Genomic DNA, 21,868 nt, shown 5'->3' with positions numbered 1-21,868 from the left:
GGAGATTTTTATCTGCTTGGAGACTTTGCATTTCTTTTTCTTTTTTAAAAAATCATAGCTCATTGTTCTGTAATAGGTTTGGCAGCCAACCTAAATTGGACTTAAACGAATGCTTGTTATGTTTCTCAATTCTGAGAAGTGAATTAATGATGTTTAATATATGGGGAGTAATAATACAAGATCATCTCATTCCCTGGGAGGCTTAAATTGATTCTAAATCATGTGTGTTATTTGACATTATTTAACAGAAAATAAACTTACTGCAACTACGTGTATCTGGGAAATGTATGAGTCTGCATCATTACCAGCAGCTCCCTCATTAAATTTCAGTTTACGCTAACAATAATGGGAAAAGAAATGCACACTGCCAGAGGTTCCTGTGACTGATCTGTATAATTATTTTCAAAACAGGTATGCAATTTGGTTCATGAGTTTCAAACCAGGAGCTATTCATCTGATTGTTTTTCCCCCTACACAGCCTTAAAAACCAATCCGTGAAATGTGCTACTATTATCAGTATTGCCATAACTCTGCTTCTTAATTGTTACCAAGTAAGGGTTTGACTCCGCAAATATTTTTTCCATCTACCAAATTATCCTAACATTGACCTACACTTCACAAAACGTATTTGAGCTCAGTCTTATGAGAGCTTTAGCACATAAATAATCCATGGGATAAAGACACAAGTTGTTTTTGTTTTATCTTCTTTTTGGGGGGGGTGCTAAATACAAGTGACTTTATGCTGTAGTACATGCAAATCAAACACCTATGGAGAGATCTTCATTGGCCTTATAAACACAGGAAAAACAATAATTGTTATCCCCATACTACCTAATCATACTACTATCTGCATCTAGTTTTAATTATACCATTCTACCTTTTGGCAAGGCTGTCTTTCAGGGCAAAAACGCATGGTCGCTTTAGCCTCCTTTATTCCCTGTTTCAGCCAGGATTTAGCCAGGATTGAACGCATGTTCGGCGAAACGCATGCGTTCAATCCTGGCTGAATCCTGGCTGAAACAGGTAATAAAGGAGGCTAAAGCGACCATGCGTTTTCACCCCCTGTCTCTTTATTCCCTCCCCTTCTCATTAGTTTCTCAATGTCATTAATTTTACTTTTAATAAGATCTGGCTTTTTTTTATATGATTTGCAAAAGGAAGAGGTCTATAGAACATCAATGGATTCTTTTCTAGTATAACTGTGTATCACTTAAATAAACCAACAGTGCAATTTTAAACAGAGTTATAACCTTCTAAGGTCTCTTAAGTCAACGCATTTAGAAGGGTGTAACTCTGCTTAGGATTCCGCTGCAGGGTTGCTTGGAGTATAAAATGTGCAAGACATCTTCAAAAAAGTAAATAATCATTGTTAGAAATTACTGGGGGAAGACGGCTTTTGTTTTGCTTTGTTTTGATCACTCTTATTACAGAGGCAAACAAATTCTTATGTGCCCCGTATTGTTCACTGCTGGGACACCGAGAATTTTCATTCGCTGATTCCAGAACGTCAGAATCCTCCAGGATATAATGGATGTCCCTTATTTCAGACACAATGGCTCCAGCATGTTCCTTGTTTTGGAAATGTTGATCCAGCGACCCTGGTAAAAAGACTTCAGTCATTGCAAGAATGACTGACACAGCATTTGGTTAACAGTCATACCATGAATCCCTGAACTAGATTTTCATTTTAGAAGCATTATTGATAGCTGCATAACCCTTCAGAGGAAGCAAAATGCAGGGTTAAGTGTTCAAGATCGTACAATGGATGACAAAATAGAAATTACTCAAAGAGGTTCCCCCCCATTCCCACTGCCCCCCCCCCACCTCCAATGGACTGAGCTAAGCACTTTATATAAAAAGTGTGTATATAAAGCTTTGGGATATTTTAACAAACGCAACATAGTGTAACTTTGCTGACAGCTTGTCACATTTCACTGACTGTTGGTCTGGGATCCTGTGATAACATCTGCATTCACTCAGGGTGAAAGCTTAGCATAAGACCAAAAAAGAAAAAAAAAGAAGAAAAAGAGTGGGCCCTGCCACATAATGTTCCATCATTCTGTCGGTTCTGACGTGTCATCTGAATTTTTTGAATCACTAAACACTTTTGGGACTCTGGTCCATATTATCTTCTCTTCGTTTCTATACTCGTTCAGCAACGCTAGGAAAAAAAATGTAAAATCTAAAAACAAGGTACTGGATGGCAGAGCTCCCCCCCTCCCTAATCCTCAAACCCTCATTCATGCTCACTGTTAATCTCTTAAGACATTATAAAACTGTTAGACAAAGAAATGTGAATACCTCTCAAGAATGGGAGGGAACCAAAGAAAATCTGGATCATGCTAAGCTTTTCTTTTCACCACAGAAAGGGTAACTTAAACCTGTTGCATCAAATTATTTATAATTCCCAACACTAAAGCAAATGCGTTTTTCCCTCTTAATTCCCCCCCCCCACTGGAGGAGTATCAGCATTGGCAAGGCTGCAAGGAAAGAAAGGCTGCTAGAGAATTTTTCAGGGACATCAGGCGCATCCCTGCCAAGGTACACAGAAAAACAAACAGGGAGCACGTTAGAATACAGGCAAATGGGGTTTTATTCCCCTCCTTTTTAAAATGGATGATAGTGCCACCTATTATTAATGTTCTTTCCACTGACTCTTTGAGACATGCATTAGAGGTCTTCCATTGCTATAGAAAGATCAAATTCCACAGGTCCAGCTTGAGGCAATCAGCAGATGCTTCATGTTTAGGATTGCCAGGTTGCTGGAACCGGCGGGCAATTGCCCACCAATCCAGCAGCCTGATTAGTACAGAGTGGCAATTTGATGCTAGTCTCCCAGATGCTAGTCTAACACTCTGACCAATACCATATCACACCGGCCCAGTACCAGAACTGCTTAAAGGGTTGAGAAAATAACAATTGGATCCAGCAATCGGCAGAAAGCACTGATGACTGTTGTTCTTTGCCATGTTCTCCACCCAACAACCCTCTTTGACCCAAGGAATGTTGATTCTTGGAGTCGTAGAACCTAGATGGACTAATAACCATGTGAGATGGGGGGGGGCCTCCAATGTGTGGCGGAAGGGGACAAACTCGCCCTTTCTCCCTCTTCTGTCGATACAGTTGGAAAAGACTGTGGGGGGAGGGATATGGGAAAGATGTATTTTGTTTGTTTTTTGAATTTATATCCCGTGCTATACCAGTAAAGGCCAAGCTCATAATTCTAAAATCCAGTTGGCGCATAACTTACAGCACACAGAGCAGGAGTCATCCCGGAGGGGGATGGTCAGGGTAGGGTTACCAAGTCCCTCTTTGCCACCAGTGGGAGGTTTCTGGGGCAGAGCCTGAGGAGGACAGGGCTTGGGGAGGGCAGGGACTTCAATGCCATAAAGTCCAACTGCAAAAGCGGCCATTTTCTCCAGGTGAACTGATCTCTATCGGCTGGAGATCAGTTGTAATAGCAGGAGATCTCCAGATAGTACCTGGAGGTTGGCAACCCTAGGTCAGGGTCCCCAAATCAATCAGCCCAAATAAAGTGAAGACAGAGAAAAGGGGCGAGGGGAGGGAGTCCCACTATGATGGAAACCATTGCTGCTCTCAACCATAGGCCCAGTGGAACATCTAAGTCTTACAGGGTCCTTCGGAACTGCAGTAAGTCTCACAGAGCCCTGGTCTCACTAGATAGAGAGTTCCACCAGGCCGGGGCCAGGACAGAAAAAGCCCTGTCCCTGGTTGAGGACAGCCGGACATTTTTTGGTCCAGAGAACAATAGCAGGTTGTTATTTGCTCTTTGAGGGGCATACCATGAGAGACGGTCCTGCAGATACAATGGTCCCAGACTATGTAGGGCTTCGAAGGTTAATACCAGCACCTTGAACTTGATCCAGTACTCCACCTGCAGTTGCCCAAGCACCAGTTGGTTGGGTGCTCTCCGCGGGGTCCCCATAAGGGCCCTCGCTGCTGCATTCTGGATCAGCTGGAGTTTACCGGAGCAATCTCAAGGGCAGTCCCACGTAAAGTGGGTTAACAGTAATCTAGCCTGGAGGCGACTATCACATGGATCACTGCTCACAAGCCTTGCACTTACTGACCACTCAACCCAACCCAATGTGAGCATCTGCGGCAGTTTCAGCTGGAAACTGAGGAGGTCTGAACAACTTTTGGACTTAAAATATATATAGGAGGCAGTGGAATCTCACCATGAAGTGACCCAATTAGGCTTAGCAGCTTGGAATTTGGAGGCAGGGATGTACAGGAGCCAACACAGCACAGAGCCACCCCACTTTTGAGCAAATGCTATTTATTTCAATGAGGTTCCAGCTGAATTTTATCCCAAGTACATCAATGAGCAACCTGATTTCAATCAGTTCAAATTGCCTTATGCATTCTCGCTGCAGTTACTGTCTTCTTGGCTATTGGACAACCAGTGCCCCCTTGTTTTAAGGGTTCAAAACTTGACCTCGTTGATTTGGACATAAGCAGAGACGGAGCCCGAATCAAGTCTTTCAGAGGACTGTAAATGTGTATCTGGTGGTTTAAAAAAATAAAAAATAAAAGCTGGTGTTCGGTATAAAATCCAACCTAGTACTTCAACCTCCTCCAAAACCTTGAAGGGGTGTGTGTGAATTGACCTAACATTCAAGCCAACTCACAGTGCTATCCTCAGCAGAGTTACACCCATTGACTTCAATGGAGTTCAAGCGGTAACTCTGCTTAAGATGGCATTGTTGAAATAAAACCATGGATCCGCATAACTATACAATGCACTGGAAGGCAGCAGAAAGAAATTCTTGGAAAAACAGCTATTTATGACCCGCAAAGTCCCCGTCGAACGGACAGCATTTACTTTCTCCAACAAAAGTTAAAGGTTTCCACTAACTTCTATTGGATACGCAAAAATGGATCACATCCTTGAATCTGCCCTCTGCCCCAAACAGGTGACTTCTGCATCAAGGGGAAGGCCATGTTTTGCCACCATACCACAAAAGTCCTTTGATTTTCTCCATTATAACCCAACATGAGAAGGACACATGAGGACTACTGGGGAAAGGAAAATATCTACACCTCACGCTGGCCCCTGATTCTCCATTAGGGTTGCCAACCTCCAGGTACTAGCTGGAGATCTCCTGCTATTACAACTGATCTCCAGCCGATAGAGATCAGTTCACCTGGAGAAAATGGCCGTTTGGCAATTGGATTCTATGGCATTGAAGTCCCTCCTCTCCCCAAACCCCGCCCTCCTCAGGCTCTGACCCAAAACCTCCTGCCAGTGGCGAAGAGGGACTTGGCAATCCCATTCCCCGGCTCTTGTTCCAGTTTCATTTCCCCAACCTCCTTCCCTCCATTTGCTCTGGTCCTCCCTGTATCACTCGCTTGTTTGCTCCCCATCACCAACTGCCTGAACTTTTTTTCATGCCCTTGCAACCTTTCCAGCATGGTGTAGTGCCACATGATGTAGTGGTTAAGAGCGGTGGTTTGGAGGGGTGGACTCAGATCTGGAGAACAGGGTTTAATTCTCCACTTCTCCACATGAGCGGGGGAGGCTAATCTGGTGAACTGGGTTGGTTTCCCCACTCCTCCAAATGAAGCCAGCTGGGGGACCTTGGGCTAGTCACAGCTCTCTCAGCCCCACCTACCTCACAGGGTGTCTGTTGTGGGAAGGGGGAGGGAAGGTGATTGTAAACCAGTTTGATTCTTCCTTAAGTGGTAGAGAAAGTCATCATATAAAAACCAACTCTTTTTCTTCTTCCCCAATTCCTCTCCCTACTGGCCCTTGGATTGCTCCCTACTTTGTTCCCCATTTCTCCTTCTCCACTCTCCTTCCTTGTTGTCACTGCCATGAGTGTTACTTTCTGGACTGGTAAAGGAAACCCTCACAGTGGCAGATGCCCCACTGTTGTGACGTTTTGCCTTGATAATCAAAAAGGGCATCTTGAGATCTCATGAGGTCATCTTGTGAGATCTTGCCTGTGAAAGAATTGTACTGCATTTCAGTGTGTGCGATCGCACAGACGTCACTTGTCATATGGGGGGGGGCAGGGATTAGCCTCTTTTTGCATCACTGAAAATACATAGCATAACATTACCGATAACTGACATGTTGCCTGATAATCCACAAAAATCCCCAACACTGGTTGTCTCGAGTCCTTTATTAGGAAGCGGCACACAGAAGGGCTCAAAATAAGTAATAAATATTCACAGGAGCATCCTACTACGCCCCTATTTTAATGCACTGGTATAAATCCGCCCAGGGTGTGCACTTGATAATTGTTCACCTCTATCACTTCCTTTTCTGCCAAGCATCTGTAAGTGGCCCTTCAGTCCCATAAAAATCGTTGCCAGCCATTCCATTCACATACTGGTTATCTACGAATTCCACCCACCCACACCCAATATATTTTAAAGGCTTTAAACGTTCTTTTTAAAAGAGCCATATTAGGTTCTATACTGTGCCACGTTTGGCTCTAGAGCCATAGGTTGCAGACCTCTGGTCGAGAAATATCAGAGATCAGAGAAGGGAACGCCCGTCACTAAATGAACTTTCCCACACGCTAAGATCTTTACATGTCTGCCTGCCTCAAATACCTCAGCCTTCCAAAGTTACATGTCTCGAGGAACATGGACTTCCTTACTGCCAGGTTCCTCTTGCGTTTTTGAAGAGCAGGATTATTTTGTTCCAGAGGGCTTTCCTTTTTTCTCTTTTTTCTGTTTTTCTTTTGCCGCTTCTGCCGCTGTGTTCTGTTTTCTTTGTCGTTTCTCCTAATTTTTATCATCGTTGACTCAATGGTTTTAATGGCTACTTTCTTTCTTTTTTAGAGAGTTTTAAAAATTGTAATTTATATAAGTCAGCTAAAGGGCCTTTATTAGGCAGAAAGGAGTCACATAACTTTGCCCAATAAAACAAATGCGGGTGGTGTTTCTCTATTGCCAGACAATCAAAAAGAACAGCTTAGGCTAAAAAGCTTCATTTTATTTTTTTTAAAGAACAGCAGAAATCTTTGGGGCGACCACGCAGACATAGTCCGCAGTCTTTCTCCCATCATGTCCGCGTCAGACCTTCCAAAACTACTTTGCAGTCTGCCACAATGGGCAATGCTGCTTGCTGTGTAGTGAACACACTAACACACTGAGTTGGCTTCCACAAACTAGCTCAATAATTCAGGTGGTGGCATTTTGCTGGTACAGGATTCTTTGTGCCAAGTCAGTGCCACATAGGGTTGCCAGGTCCCTCTTCGCTACTGAAAGGAGGTTTTAGGGGCAGAGCCTGAGAAGGGCGGGGTTTGGGGAGAGGAGGGACTTCAATGCCATAGAATCCAATTGCCAAACGGCCATTTTCTCCAGATGAATTGATCTCTAACGGCTGGAGATCAGTTGTAATAGCAGATCTCCAGCTAGACCCTGGAGGTTGGAAACCCTAGTGCCACACTGCATAGGACTGGGATATAAGGCAAATAAGAAAAACCTTTGCAAGCCCATTAGACACAAGACCCCCTGCTTCCTTATAGCTCTACGTGGTATAATATTACATTTATGGGAGGAAGATGTCGTCTTTTATGATTCTGTACCTTTAAGGCATTTGCAAGTACTCCCCCTCCAAACAATCACATTCTGAATTTTCAAAATGAGATCCGGCAGTAGCCCATCTCATAAAGACAGATGCGCATCCTCGTTCCAATGCGTGATGGGAAAGGACGTTAAGAAGAAAGGCCAGCTGGGTATCAGGGAGGAGCCATCTGGGGCAGCTGTGGGAATGGGGTGGGGGAGGTGGGGCAGAGGCCCCTGTTGGGGCCTAACAAACCCCAGGGATAGTCGGGATGGCAGAGCAGGGGCCAGGAATTCCTAGTTCTGGTAGGGGTGTTATGCAGCGGGGAGGAGCGCTACTTGATATTTTTGTCAATGCGTCCCCAGGCCAACCCTCCGGCTGGAAAGAACAGCGGATGCCATTGTTGGTTAGATTTCACTGGAAATTGACTGAACGAGGCGGGTTCTTCCCTGGGCTTCTCTTTAAGAATGTCACACTCTCCCAATGCGTCCTTGCGCTCTGTCTCTTCACTGCTTGTTGAGCCATCAAAACACACCTTTGTTTCATTTTGCATGCAGTTTTCACCTCTGACCCAAGAAACTAGTTGTCGGCTTCCTGAACTTTATTGCCTGTTAATAGACTGCTGGCTCTCTTTTCAGCGGTTACAGAAATGCTAAGAAAAGACATTTAATTAAAGGCTCACAATGCCCGAGTCTGAAAAGCGAAGTCAATATTCTGGGGGGGGGGGGGTTTCCACACACACAATAATAATAATAATATGTTTGAGGTGCTTTTGATATTCTTTACAAGTTTGGGCCCCCCTTTCAACAAATAAGAAAGACATCAGTGATTTAATTATCTTCCTAGGGAACAATGGCATAACAAGCTGAATAGTGCTAAATGATGGATCTGGGTCATTCATCTTCCCCCTTCCATCTATCTACACATTTTGTTTCTTTCAAGGCGTCGGGCTGATGTCCGTGTCATGAAGCAGTCCTCGGCTTTCATCAAACACACCCAGATGATCTTTCCTGCCCACTATTTCGTGACACATGGCTATAATTTTACCCATATTTCTTTGTCGTTGGGTGCTATTAGCTACATCTGTTCAATTATTTTCCTCCCCTCCTGCTCAATTTGAGAGAACGGCAGGTTTTTTTTATCAAAGGCAACCAGTTAATGAAAAGCGGATATTTCATTCCTTTTCTCAGTTTTGTGATGAGTGAACAAATACCCTAAACCGTCTGAAAGACATGTTCTGTTTTGGTTAGGAAGGGGCATATTAGGGTCCATAGATATTATTTTACACTAAAGGACATTACTGAAGATGATTTAGCATCCTCTTTTACATCTCTTCGAGGAAAAAGTCAGTGAATGTCTTAAATATGATTTTATTTGGGACAATATCGTTTTTTAAATAAGTTTTAAACCCTTGGTTTCCCCCCCCCCCGTCTCTCTTTTGACAAGACCAATAAACTCCGCTTAGTACAGACATGCGCTGAATATCCTGAGTCAATTGCGTTGCTTAAGGAAACACGCCGGAACAATCAGCTTTTGACAGCTGCATCTCTCGTTATTTACAATGGCCATCATGGTAATAACTCACCATTTCTATATTAATAAGGCAGTGAAATTTATTATGATGGTATTGAAAAGTTATTAAGTACTGCATCCCAAGTGACAAAGTGCCACAGCACTGTCACTATCCAAAAGCAGTTGCCCATCCATCATCTGGCTTTCCAGATGGTCCTGCATCTTTATCGCTCCCAGGTTGGTGACATCACCTGTTCACCCCCTCGAAATTGATGATGAAAGCAAACAGATCTATCTTACTTACATTTACCAAATCAATTTAATTTTACAGGCTGTGGCTTCGTGACATATTGACTGTTTTCCTTAATGGCATCTACTGTACTTAAAGCAAGGAACTCATCTTCAAATCCTGCCTTTCATAATGTGTCGTTGCGTAATAAATTTTTTTATCATGCTTTTATTTAATGGGAAGAATTACGATTGTTTGTCAGTTTTCTTTAATTCAGTTTTATGATTATTCTATCCACCCATCGACCCACACACACACACATTTTAAGCTTTTGTATATTTATCTTCCTAAGGAGCTGAAGAATATTTACATACTTCTGTTAACAAACAATTGTGAGGATTTGGTCTTTAGCCAACTTTTCATTGAGTGTTAGAATATCCCCTTCCTTCTGTCAGGCTCTTTTGTACTCTGTCCCTTCTCCAGCAAAAATGACATTTGAATCTGTTGCTGTAGTTTGGCTTAAACCATTGGTTGTAATTGGTTTGCTAGGAATTTTCTTTCTAAGATCGCCCTTTTGGCTACAAAAATCTGATGCCTATAAAATGTTTTTATATTATTATGGTTTAAATTCTGCAGCTAACACTGTTTTACAATCAGATGTAGCACAGTTCACTGGGAAGAAGGCAAACTCTTATTCTCTGCCGCGCCAGAGGAAAAGGCTAGCGCTCTTGGGCTTCAGTTACAGGAGGGTAGATTTCAGTTAAACGTTAGGAGAAACATCGAAATAGTAAGAACACCTCATCAACAGAGCCAATGAGGGGAGGGGGGTCTTTAGGAATGCTCTAGATTTAGATTTCTTGCACTGAGCAAGGTTTGGGGCTGGATGGCCTATAAAGCCCTTCCCACCCTAGGACTGTATGAGCCCATTTAAAAAGGAAAGAGATAGCTTTTAGGATGGTATTTATTATGTTCCCCCTGCCCCTGTGCCTATATGGGAACTAATTAAGCCATTGATTGGCCTCTTCTATGTGATTACTGGAGTACCATGGGGAAGTGTCAATCGTGTCTTTCTGGTAACAGAACTGACCCAAGCTATTTCTCCAGAAGGAGGAATGAAGCAGACTTGGAAAACTTTGCCCCTTGCAGGACTATGCCTCCTTTCCCCCCCCCTTTTTTTTAACCACATGCAATTTAAAACCTGAACTATGAAGAAAGCTGACAGGAAGAAAGTCGACTCCTTTGAAATGTGGTGTTGGAGGAGAGTGTTACGGATACTGTGGACTGCCAAAAAACAACAACAAATCAGTAGGTTATAGATCAAATCAAGCCTGAACTGACCCTAGAAGCTAAAATGACTAAACTGAGACTATCGTATTTTGGTCACATTATGAGAAGGCAAGAGTCACTAGAAAAGACAGTCATGCTAGGAAAATTTGAGGGCAGCAGAGGAAGACCCAACAAGAGATGGATTGACTTAATAAAGGAAGCCACAGCCCTCAGTTTGCAAGACCTGAGCAAGGCTGTCAAAGATAGGACATTTTGGAGGACATTGATTCATAGGGTCACCATGAGTCGGAAGCGACTCAATGGCACTTATCACACAATATAAAAGCAACCATAAGTTTAGGCATGCTTCAGATGTTGCTGGCATAGTATCAAATTTGCTCCTGAATCCAAGAACCACGGGTATAGGGATCATCGTATTCCAGTTCCTCAAATCTGAACAGGCTAATCTGCATGCAAACTTCTGCTAATTAGGCACACAGATTCTTGCATTATCTACCAATAACAGTGGATCTGTTCCTGCTAACCCTCAGGAAAAGCTGGGAAGTATCTTTTTACCAAACCATTTGCTTAACACTAGTATTTGTTTGTACTTTTCTCTCAAACAACACCAAAATCCACTTTAAACTATAACAATATGTCAGTAACCTTTGGTAATGCTCTAGCAATCCAAAAGTGTCAAGAAGCCAAATTATGTTTGATAGCTAACATATCGCTATAGCTCCCACCCCTCAACCCCACAAAAGCACTCTGGTGATGCACTAGGGGGTGGGATGGCGAGAAAAATAGGACTGATGTGGAGAGGACCTGCCAAAATACTTCATATAGCGTACAAATGGCTGCTCTCATTCCCAAATTATTATACCAAACTAGATTTGGGAAAGATCTCAGCAAAGTGGGGAGAAACACAAAAAGTGGATGATGTGTGGGTGTTTCAATCTCCCCCTCACACACACACACACACACACACACACACACACACACACACACTAGTTCAGACAAGAAAATGGAGCAAAAGCTGCATGTGGAAACGGCCTAGGGTTGCCACCTTCGGGCTGGGAAATACCTGGAGATTTTGGGTGGAGCTTGAGGAGGGCAGGGTTTGAAGGGGGCAGGACTTCAATGCCATAGAGTCCAATTTCCAAAGCGGCCATTTTTCTCCAGGTGAACTGATATCCATTTTCTCCAGGTGAATTGGAGATCAGTTGTAATAGCAGGAGATCTCCAGCCACCACCGGGAGGTCGGCAACCCTAAAGCGGCCTTACAGCCTAATTATATGTTAGGAACTACACGAGGGACCTGCAGCTCAGTGGTTTCCACTGTGATGCACATGGGCTCCATGGCACCAGCCAACACTGATCTAAATGAACAAGTGAATGGCCACAGTCTGCATCATTCCTGCACAACTTCTCCAAAAGAAATGTGAGTGAGAGAATGCAAGCAGATGAACTCATGACAGAGAAAGGAGAATATCCCTTCCCTCTGCTGCTGCTGCTGTGGTCACCCACACTCTTCACTCTCATCTTCTCTTGAGAGAACAGAGAGACAACCAAGTATATAAACATCTTCAGATGCAATCTTTTTTTCCTCCGGTTTTGTTTCACTCAAAGTGAATAGACACAATAGACTGGAAAAGACAGTCATGCTAGGAAAAGTTGAGGGCAGCAGGAAAAGAGGAAGACCCAACAAGAGATGGATGGACTCAATAAAGGAAGCCACAGTCTTCAAGTTGCAAGATGTGAGCAAGGCTGTCAAAGACAGGACATTTTGGAGGACTTTCATTCATAGGGTCGCCATGAGTCAGAAGAGACTTGACGGCACTTAACACACACACAAATAGACACATCCCCATGTTTAAGTGGAGAGCCATAACTGCTTTGACAACATTTGTACTTGGGGGAGGGGGCTCACCTTATTTCCAGTCCACGATTAACTATTAGAGTAGGGAAAGTGTGAAGCCTGCAACAATCCTATCTCTCCCCCCCCCCCCACCATTGCTGCTCCAGCCCCCCTTAAGCTCCATTTATGTCTTGGTTGCGACGGTGGAGGATACTGGGAGCTGCTCTGGGATCAGAGCTGCTCCCAGACACCGTCACTGACGGGACCGGAACGGCTCCCAGAAGGCTCTACTCCAGCGGCCAGGCCCACAGCCTTTTCTGGTGTCTGCCACCACCAAACTCGGAGCCTATCCCAGGATTCGCCACCACCACAGCCGAGCCCGGAGCCTCTTCTAGAATCCACCATTATGGCAGCCAGCCCTGAGCAGCTCCTGGCATTCTCCAGCATGCTGGCAGGGCCCAGAATAGATCCCTGCAGTGGCTGCCAATGCCAGTTCAACAGGTAAGTGTGTTATCTTGCACAATGTATGTTTTTAAGTTATCAGATTTATTTGCAAACCTGGGGAGTACCCCAAGTTTGCAACAACAAAAAAATGTTTAGCGTCAGTGTGGTCCCAATCCATGGATTTAGGTATCCGCAGATGGGGGCCACAGGTTGCTATTAGATATATATTCAATGTAAGCCACCGTGAGCCTGACCTTGGCCAGGGAGGAGCAGGATAGATGATAGATAGATAGATAGATAGATAGATAGATAGATAGATAGATAGATAGATAGATACTCCACACATTTGCCCCCTTACTTCCAGTCATTGAGCTTCCCAGGATATTTTACATTTCTGTCCACTTACCTAACTAACCCTCTTGTTATGTCCCCTCCCATATTACAGCCTCATGGTCTCATTCCCTCTGTTCATCCCCTCTGCCCACGAAATTGACATGCTGGTTTTTTTTCCTGTGGTACTGGCTTCCAGGTCCCATTTTAGGCTGCTCTAGCACTCCAAACTGACCCAAAGCTTCCCTGCCCCAATGTCAGCATATGCAGGAAAAGGAAGTGTGGTTTTGTACAATCTCATCTCATTCCAGTGGGACTTGGACAAGCAAGTTTTTGGTTGATGGGAACAAATAACATTTGTAGCATGATAAATGCTAGTAGTTATGCGAGCCAGGCTCTAGCATTGTTTCAGAAGATGATTCATACTTATGAATATTTTGGGGGGGAGACTAATGTGCCAACCTCAAGGGGCCTTAGTAAATTAAATGTATTATTTTGTGTCAATGTCTGCTATAAATAACTGTAGCTAATCACTCTCTCTCACTCACTCACTTGTATGAACCTCTGTAGCTTAAACAAGTTTCATTTTGTCTCATCCCATTCCACTAAAACTTAAATAACCTCGAAGCTGAAAAGTTATCTTCTCTGCCTCCTATCATTTGCATTTTTAGAATTCTAAAGGTTCGGTTCATATATTACAATTTCTGATGTATACCTAACCTGTTTTAAGGGCACTGCAAAAATATATGTGAATGAGAGACAAATGCTTTGGGAAGAAGAAGAAGAAAGAGGAGGGGGAGGGGGGAGGGGAGGGGGTTTCATACGCTGACTTTCTCTACCTTTAAAGGGGAATCAAACCGGTTTACAATCTTCTTCCCTTCCTCTCCCCACAACGGACACCTTGTGAGGTAGGTGGGGCTGAGAGAGTTCAGAGAGAACTGTACTAGCCCAAGGTCACCTAGCAGGCTTCATGTGAAGGAGTAAGGAAACAAACTCAGTTCACCAGATTACAGTCTGCTCCTCATGTGGAGGAGCAGGGAATCAAATCCGGTTCTTCAGACTAGAGTCCACCGCTCTTAACCACTACAACACACTCAAGACTGCATTCAGAGATCATGTCAAGTCAACATTAAGCCTGAATGTGCATGAACCAAGCTCATTGTTGGGCTCACCGGTGCCTCAGTCCTCTTGTCCATAAGGAATGCAAAGAAGGAGACCTGGTCATATGCAAATGCAGGCATGTGTCTTAATCCAGATTTAGGGCTTAATCCAGATTTAGAATCCTAGATTTAGAATCCCAGACAACTCTAGTTAAGCTACATGCCTGCATTTGTAGGACACAGTTAACTAGAATGAGTTTTAAACCAGGATTGCTTCATTGCATTCCACACCAGAAGGGTGATACACACAACCATCCCAAAAAGCTGGGCTCATTCACCTTCTCTTATGATGTGTCTGCACTCAATATGTCCCTTGGGATGGGTTCTGGAGAATATCTGGAACAGCTGGTACAGCTCCTACCTCATTCTCATTGCTATACACCCAAAGGCTTGAGGGCAGGTTCACTGGTGCACTTCCTCAGGGGACGTTGTCATCATATCCAAAAGAGTTGGTGCTATTCTCCTTTAGGAGGATTGATTCATTTGATTTTTACCCAACATCCTTCAAAGGTACGGTTGCCAACCTCCAAGTGGTGGCTGGAGATCTCCCGCTATTACAACTGATCTCCATGCGATATAAATCAGTTCCCCTGGAGAAAATAGCTGCTTTGTCAATTGGACTCTATGGCATTGTAGTCTCACGCTCCAACCCCAAAATCTCCAGGTATTTCCCAACCCAGATTCAACCTTATTCAACCCTATTCAAAGGAGCTCAGGTCAGTGTAATGATTCCCCTCCTCATTTTGCCCTCACAACAACCCTGTGCGGTAGGTTAAGTAAAGAGGGAGAGGGAGAGAGAGAGAGTAACTGTAACAAATTCCCTCAGTGAGCTTCCCATCTGACTGGAGAACTGAACCAAGGTTTCTCTCCATCCTTGTCCAGCACTCTTACCACTCCACCATGCTGGTAGTGGAGGCATTGGGAACTTCCCTTAACCGCCATTTGGCAACAGGGCAATCCTGCTGTTTTCCGCCTCCTCTTGGCTGTGACATTGTTGCCCGTAATGGGCAAAGAATAAAATTCATTGAGTGACACTGTTCTGCTCAGCATTGCAGCATCCAAAGAAAGTGATGCTGCCTTCTTACAAAAACTCTTGGAGGACAGATAAAGTCATCTCACGGGCTGCCAGTTGGCCACCCCTGTTCTAGTTAACTGCCAAAGTACAAGTCAGAGCAGTTCTTCCTGTCCAGGCTTGCATTTGGTAGATGGCATTTGCATTTCATATATCTTAAACAGTGTCATGTAACTTCTTTTTTTCTTTTAAAGCAGCCCAAGACCTTGCAGTGGGGTGGGGAAATTATTAATTAAAACAGGGCCAAGTCTCCACAGCCCTCCAATATACGGTACAAGCAGTTCACCCTTATTTTATGTCATATTTTCTTTTTTTATACTTCACATCCACTATACAAAGCATGCAGAAACCAATGGGGATAAACTCTGTGTCCTTGTACATGATAAGTAAATCTTTAAAACCACACAATACAGAAGGAACCAGCATGTTCAACAAGCTGCAGCAGAGTTAGGGCTGCCAGGTCCCTCTTTTTGGGGTGGAGGTTTTTGGGGTGGAGCCTGAGGAGGGCGAGGTTTGGGGAGGAGAGGGACTTCAATTAGGGTTGCCAAGTGCCTGGTGGTGGCAGGTAAACTATCGCCAACCCACCGGGCTGCCTGATGACCAGCTGAGGGCCGGCGGGCACTCCGTGCACACGCGCACGTGTGTCGCTCCTACGTCAATTCAGGGTTTACCCTGAAGCGATGTGGACGCTCTAACAAATTCAGCCGAACCTCTATGGTTTCCATAGAGTTTCGGCCAAGATTGAGAGAGCATCCCAATCACTTCTGAGTAAACCGGAAGTGGTGTAGGCGTGCAGGCGCACGGGGGCATCAAGACAGGCGCACACCCACACCGCGCACCCCAGAAAACCTCCCGCCGATCAACTGACGTGACCTGGTAAGCCTAACTTCAATGCCATAGTGTCCAATTACCAAAGCGGCCATTTTCTCCAGGGGAACTGTTCTCTATCAGCTGGAGATATGTTGTGATAGCAGGAGATCTCCAGCTAGTACCTGGAGGTTGGCGATTCTAAGCAGAGTGCATGTGAAAATGCGCAAACTATATGTGTTCCAAAGAGGCGGGTAAAGGCTTCCTTCAGAGCATTTTCAAGTTGCGGCTCCATGAAGTTTCCCAGATTGAAAACAACAGGGCAATCACAAATGTCGTGCTCTTTAACTGTACTAATTGTTGATTATCTGTTTTTTTGTTGATCCAGAATTACTAGTTCTCTCAGTGAACTACACATACTTGGCCTCAACATAGGTTTGGCCAGCTGGTAAATACTGAAACCTCCCATGACAAACTGCAAAAAAGCTTGCCCTTGTGCCCTTGCGCGGTGACCTTCTGTTCGATCGGTGCGTCCGCCAACCAATACCTGATTAGATGATGCTCGGCGTTAGAACCACAAACTGAGATAAAATTCAAATTTATAGCTTTTCATTTAAGCCGCTCTACAGCACTCTAACTATGACCCGGGGCATCGGTACATCACAACAAATTATTTTTGTCCCACAAAATATTTCATAGGTGGAGTACAGGAACAACCACAATTGACAGGATTGGACATTGCTAGGAAACTGTGAGGCCCAACAATATTTTACAGCGATGGTTTCTGGTTTAAATTTTCCAGTTACTGTCACTTAAGAACCTTCCACCTACTCTCCTGAGTCTCTTCTACAGAACAATTTTAAAGAATAACCACTCGAAGCTATGCATTCTCCAAACTGGATACATTTATTCACTATTGGCTAAATAAGGCTGGTGCACCTACAAATATTACTCTGGTCATTAATAGTAATATTAATCAATTATATTTCCAGATATGAACGTCTACTTTATGTACACAACAGGTATTTTTATTAATAAAACCTAATATATAGCATGTTTATCGTTGCAACCCTAATTATATTTACCGCAAACCGTGTCTCACTGGGCTGTTGTGTCCCATTAATTTCAGTAGGAGGGCTAAGCATAGGAAGGTTTTAGAGGGTGGGGTTGGGGCAATTTAGAGTGTTAAAGCAGCTGTGGCAATATATCTAATACATCTAATATGACCTAATCGCGTGTGTGTGGCCACCTGCGCACACGATTGCAACTCCGGAGCAGCCAAGTGGATTGGCAGACAATTGCCCGCCATTCAGTGCATTCCTAAGGAGAGTTACACCAGTCTAAGCCCATTGAAGTGAATGGGCTTAGACTAGAGTAACTCTTAGGGTTGCCAACCTCCAGGTGGTGCTGCTGAGATAAATATGCACAAGTACTAACAAAGTATGGCTGAGTAAACAATAGTACAAGGCTCAAACACTCAAATAGCAAAGATGTATATTTGAAACTTACAATGGTGAAAGTGCAGGAAGTGACAAAAAGGAAACTTAACACGAAATCTATTCACTAAGATCTAAAGGTCGATAAATATGATAAAGTCAATAAATATATCTCAATAGAATCTTTAAAAGTTCATAATAAATATATTCAAATCCTTGCGTTGTGGAAACGGAAGTCAGGAGAAGACGGAACGCAGTCCGGATGCCTTGCGCCCTGAGGGCCGGGGAAAACGCAAGGCATCCGGACCGCGTTCCGCCTTCTCCTGACTGCCGTTTCCACAACGCAAGGATTTGAATATATTTATTATGAACTTTTAAAGATTCTATTGAGACATATTTATTGACTTTATCATATTTATCGACCTTTAGATCTTAGTGAATAGATTTCGTGTTAAGTTTCCTTTTTGTCACTTCCTGCACTTTCACCATTGTAACTTTCAAATATACATCTTTGCTATTTGAGTGTTTGAGCCTTGTACTATTGTTTACTCAACCTCCAGGTGGTGGCTGGAGATCTCCTGCTATTACAACTGATCTCCAGCCGACAGAGATCAGTTCACCTGGAGAAAATGGGCGCTTTGGCAATTAGACTCTATGGCATTGAAGTCCCTCCCTTCCCCAAACCCAGCCCTCCTCAGTCTCCGCCCAAAAAACCTCCCACTGGTGGCAAAGAGGGACCTGGCAACCTTAGTAAGGGTTGCAAGACGGAGCTATTCTGCCGGGCTTATGGTTGAGGCCAGCGACGGTTCTCATTATAATTACTGGCCTCCCTAGTCCTTCCCCCCCTTTCCCCGCTGCTGAGCACCACCCCTTTTATACCACCTTAGGGTGTGGTTAGATTAATTTTATTACAAATTTGTGTCTCTAGAGTTTTGGCGCCGTTGAGGGGCATTATTGGGCTATTTTAAATTGTATTTTAAACTATTTTAATGGGCTATTGTTTTATTGTGTTTTTAGACTGTGTAAGCCACTCTGAGCCCAACCTTCAGGTTGGGGAGAGCAGGGTAGAAATGTAATAAATAAAACAAAATAAATAGTAACTCTCCTTAGGAATGCACAGAAAACCACCCACCTGCCAACCCTAGCTGAGCATGCGCTTAAAACCAATGGATGTTAACAGGGGTTTGGTTGGGCTAAATTACCTTGTTAGTAGGGTAATTCAGAAGCCAAGCCTTAATTAAGCTCCATCACATTAGTAATAACCAATAGAGAGAAAAATCAGAAGTCTAGAGAAAACTTATTGGTAAATATATTTTTTGAACAAGAGACATTTACTTCCATTTAGATGTATCACTCTTTAATGCCTGACCCCCTAGGAAACTGTATGGTGATTACCCCAAGAAGGCACAACCTTTCTACCACACAAAAATAAGCAGAATCAAGAAATGAAGCAATAAAAGAGTGACTTTTATACATATGCAATAGACAACGAATGAGTTTTACCGTTATCTGAGCTATTCTAAAAGGAAACACAGTCAGGGGACAGAGGTGATGACAGGGATACCACCGCAAGTTGTGGAAGGAGTTCTTTTTCTGCAAAAACGTGCACCCAACAGCAGTGGGTAGGCTTGCCAGCTCTGGGATGGGAAATACCTGGAGATGTTAGGGGCAGAGTCTGGGGAGGGCGGGGTTTAGGGAGGGGAGGGACCTCAGCAGGGTATAATGCCATAGGGTCCACCCTCCAAAATAGCCATTTTCTCCAGGGGAACTGATCTTGGTCATCTGGAGATCAATTGTCATAGCGGGAGATCTCCATGTGTCACCTGGAGGTTGGCAACCCTAACAGTGGGTGATGTGAGGACAGATGCTGGGAAAAGCAAGCTGCAGCAGTCAGGTCAGCAGGAAGCTTGGAGAGAGGACTTTCATCATCATTGTACTTCCCTGCCTCCCAAATACTGCTTGCTGCTGTCAGGAAAGAGAAGGACTATGGAGAAGAAAACCAAAACAATAGGAGAAAGCAGCATGTAAAGCAGCAATAGCTACAGCTGCAGCGTTCGAGGAGAGGACACTTAGTCATCATTGTCCCCACCACCAAAGCTTTCTTGTTGGAAAGGGAAGAGCAGAAGGAGGAAGAGCCAGAACTGCCCAACAATAGTTTGGCATGAGTGAAGAAGATCCATCAACTCCTTGGAGGAAGATCAGGACAAAAATTTGATGCAGACGAGCAGCCCAGGTCCAAAGCATGGGTGCATGAGCTGTGTCACAGGAGAGGCATGGATGATTTGGACAACTGGAAGACTACATGTGGGAGCAATGGGCCATCACAGATGTAAAAATGAGGGGGAACCAAAGGGGTCTGTCAAGGGCTTGACAAGTCACAGGACCAGGAAGTAAGGATAAAGAAGGCTAACAGTTCCAGGATGGGGTGCAGGAGTGCCATTTTGATGCATGAGCTACAGTGGCATAAATTAAGGCCAGTGTTGCTAGGGTGATTGTAAGTGTACCACTATGTCTAGCAATGACTACAATAACATGCTAAGAAGTTCTGGATGGCCCAGGCTAGCCTGATCTCATCAGATCTCAGAAGCTAAGCAGGGTCAGCCCTGGTTAGTATTTGGATGGGAGACCACCAAGGAATACCAGGTTTGCTGAGCAGAGGAAGGCACTAGCAAACCATCTCTGTTAGTCTCTTGCCATGAAAACCCCAAAAGGGGTTGCCATAAGTCGGCTGCGACTTGATGGCACTTTACACACACACACACACACACACACACACACACAAAAGGATAAGGAACTGTACCTCTTTGCCAATGAGGCTTGCTAAAGAAGCTTTCCATCTTCTTTTCAAATTTACAATAATTTCCACACAGCATACATTATTGTGGGGGGAAAAACATATTCGTCAGTTTTATTCACAAAATATCATGGCTTTGTAAGACTGCTCTCACTGGTCAAAAAGGAAACAACACCCTTCACCCTGATGATTAAAGTTTACAAATGGATGCCACCTGTTCTCATGGTAGGATACATTATTTTTCTTCTATTATGCAACACACTCAAAGCATCACCAAAAACCAAAATTCCACAGAACTATCAAAGGCGAATTCAGATAACAATCTCCTCCCCCTCTCTCCTCCCCCTCCTCCTTCATTTAGCTCAAAGAAGACATCGGAATCTGCAAAGGGCCAAAGAAAAATGAGAAACCCATGGAGACTTCTTTCTATAAGTGTGTTTCCTTTCATTAATGCATTATGGGATCCACTGTTATCAGTCCTGACGTACTCCAAATATTCCAAGTTTTATTTTCAATTTTTTTTGCTTTTATCAGAGAAGAATTAAAAGCAAACAAATCGGACTAAATGCAAGACCAAAAATGTTTATATATATATAAAACACACACATAAAATATATATTTTTTCCTACCTCCCATCCATGACTGGGATCTTTGAGACTTGGACGATGTTCTCCTACATATGGCCCAAATCTTTCACCTACTTCAATCTTCCTTTTAGTCCATATCCCTAATCCGGCTTCAGTAACATTAGATTCTCGAAGCTCAAACTCGGAGGGAATTGGGATGTCATCAGGAATATATATGGGAGCTTTGTAAGGAGACTCCTCCTTTGGTGTGAAGGCTTCGCTCGAAGATGCTGGAGAAGATTGTTCGTGGAGGCTGAGGGATAGCGCGCTTGGCTCGCCACCATTTTCGGTTGTTTCTTCCAAAGGAATCTCAGGGAAGCTTTCATATACGCACTCGTTGTCTGAAAAGGATTCCAAAACATTAAGAGCAAGGTGAGTGAATGTGCTAGAGAACTATTTGCACAAAATAAATATAGAGATTGGACAAAGTGTGCTTTGACTCACAAAAGCTTATACCTTTGGGAATGTTCTTGGTCTCTTAGGCGCTACAAGATAAAAACGTTATTCTTCTACTACATTGTAACATAGCTACCCACCCAAAATTGTATAGCCATAGGTTATTACATATAGTAATATAGGTAAGCCAGCATGGTGTAGTGGTTAAGAGTGGTGGTTTGGAGCAGTGGAATCTTAACCAGGTTTGATTGGCAGTGGACTCTCCAGAACCGGGTTTGATTCCACACTCCGCCACATGAGCGGCGGAGGCTAATCTGGTGAACTGGATTTGTTTCCCCACTCCTACACACGAAGCCAGCTGGGTGACCTTGGGCTAGTCAGTCTTTCTCAGCCCC

At 43.9% G+C, this 21,868-nt stretch overlaps 1 protein-coding gene across 6 annotated transcripts in view; it reads right to left on the bottom strand.

Moving 5' to 3' along the window:
* The window catches only part of MECOM (MDS1 and EVI1 complex locus), a 337,790-nt gene extending 316,493 nt beyond the window's left edge, over nucleotides 1-21,297 (bottom strand). For 5 of the 6 annotated variants that reach the window (XM_056849692.1, XM_056849695.1, XM_056849697.1 and 2 more), the window contains exon 1: nucleotides 21,081-21,297. The gene's annotated coding sequence lies outside the window, so the exon portion shown is untranslated. The remainder of the gene's footprint in view (nucleotides 1-21,080) is intronic. The other variant, XM_056849700.1, reaches the window with a different exon arrangement.
* Nucleotides 21,298-21,868: the final 571 nt, after the last annotated feature.

Source organism: Euleptes europaea, chromosome 5 (genome assembly GCF_029931775.1).
Source record: "Euleptes europaea isolate rEulEur1 chromosome 5, rEulEur1.hap1, whole genome shotgun sequence".
Classification (NCBI taxonomy): domain Eukaryota; kingdom Metazoa; phylum Chordata; class Lepidosauria; order Squamata; family Sphaerodactylidae; genus Euleptes; species Euleptes europaea.
Note: the sequence above shows the minus strand (reverse complement) of the source record. Positions and strands in the feature narration are given on the sequence as shown.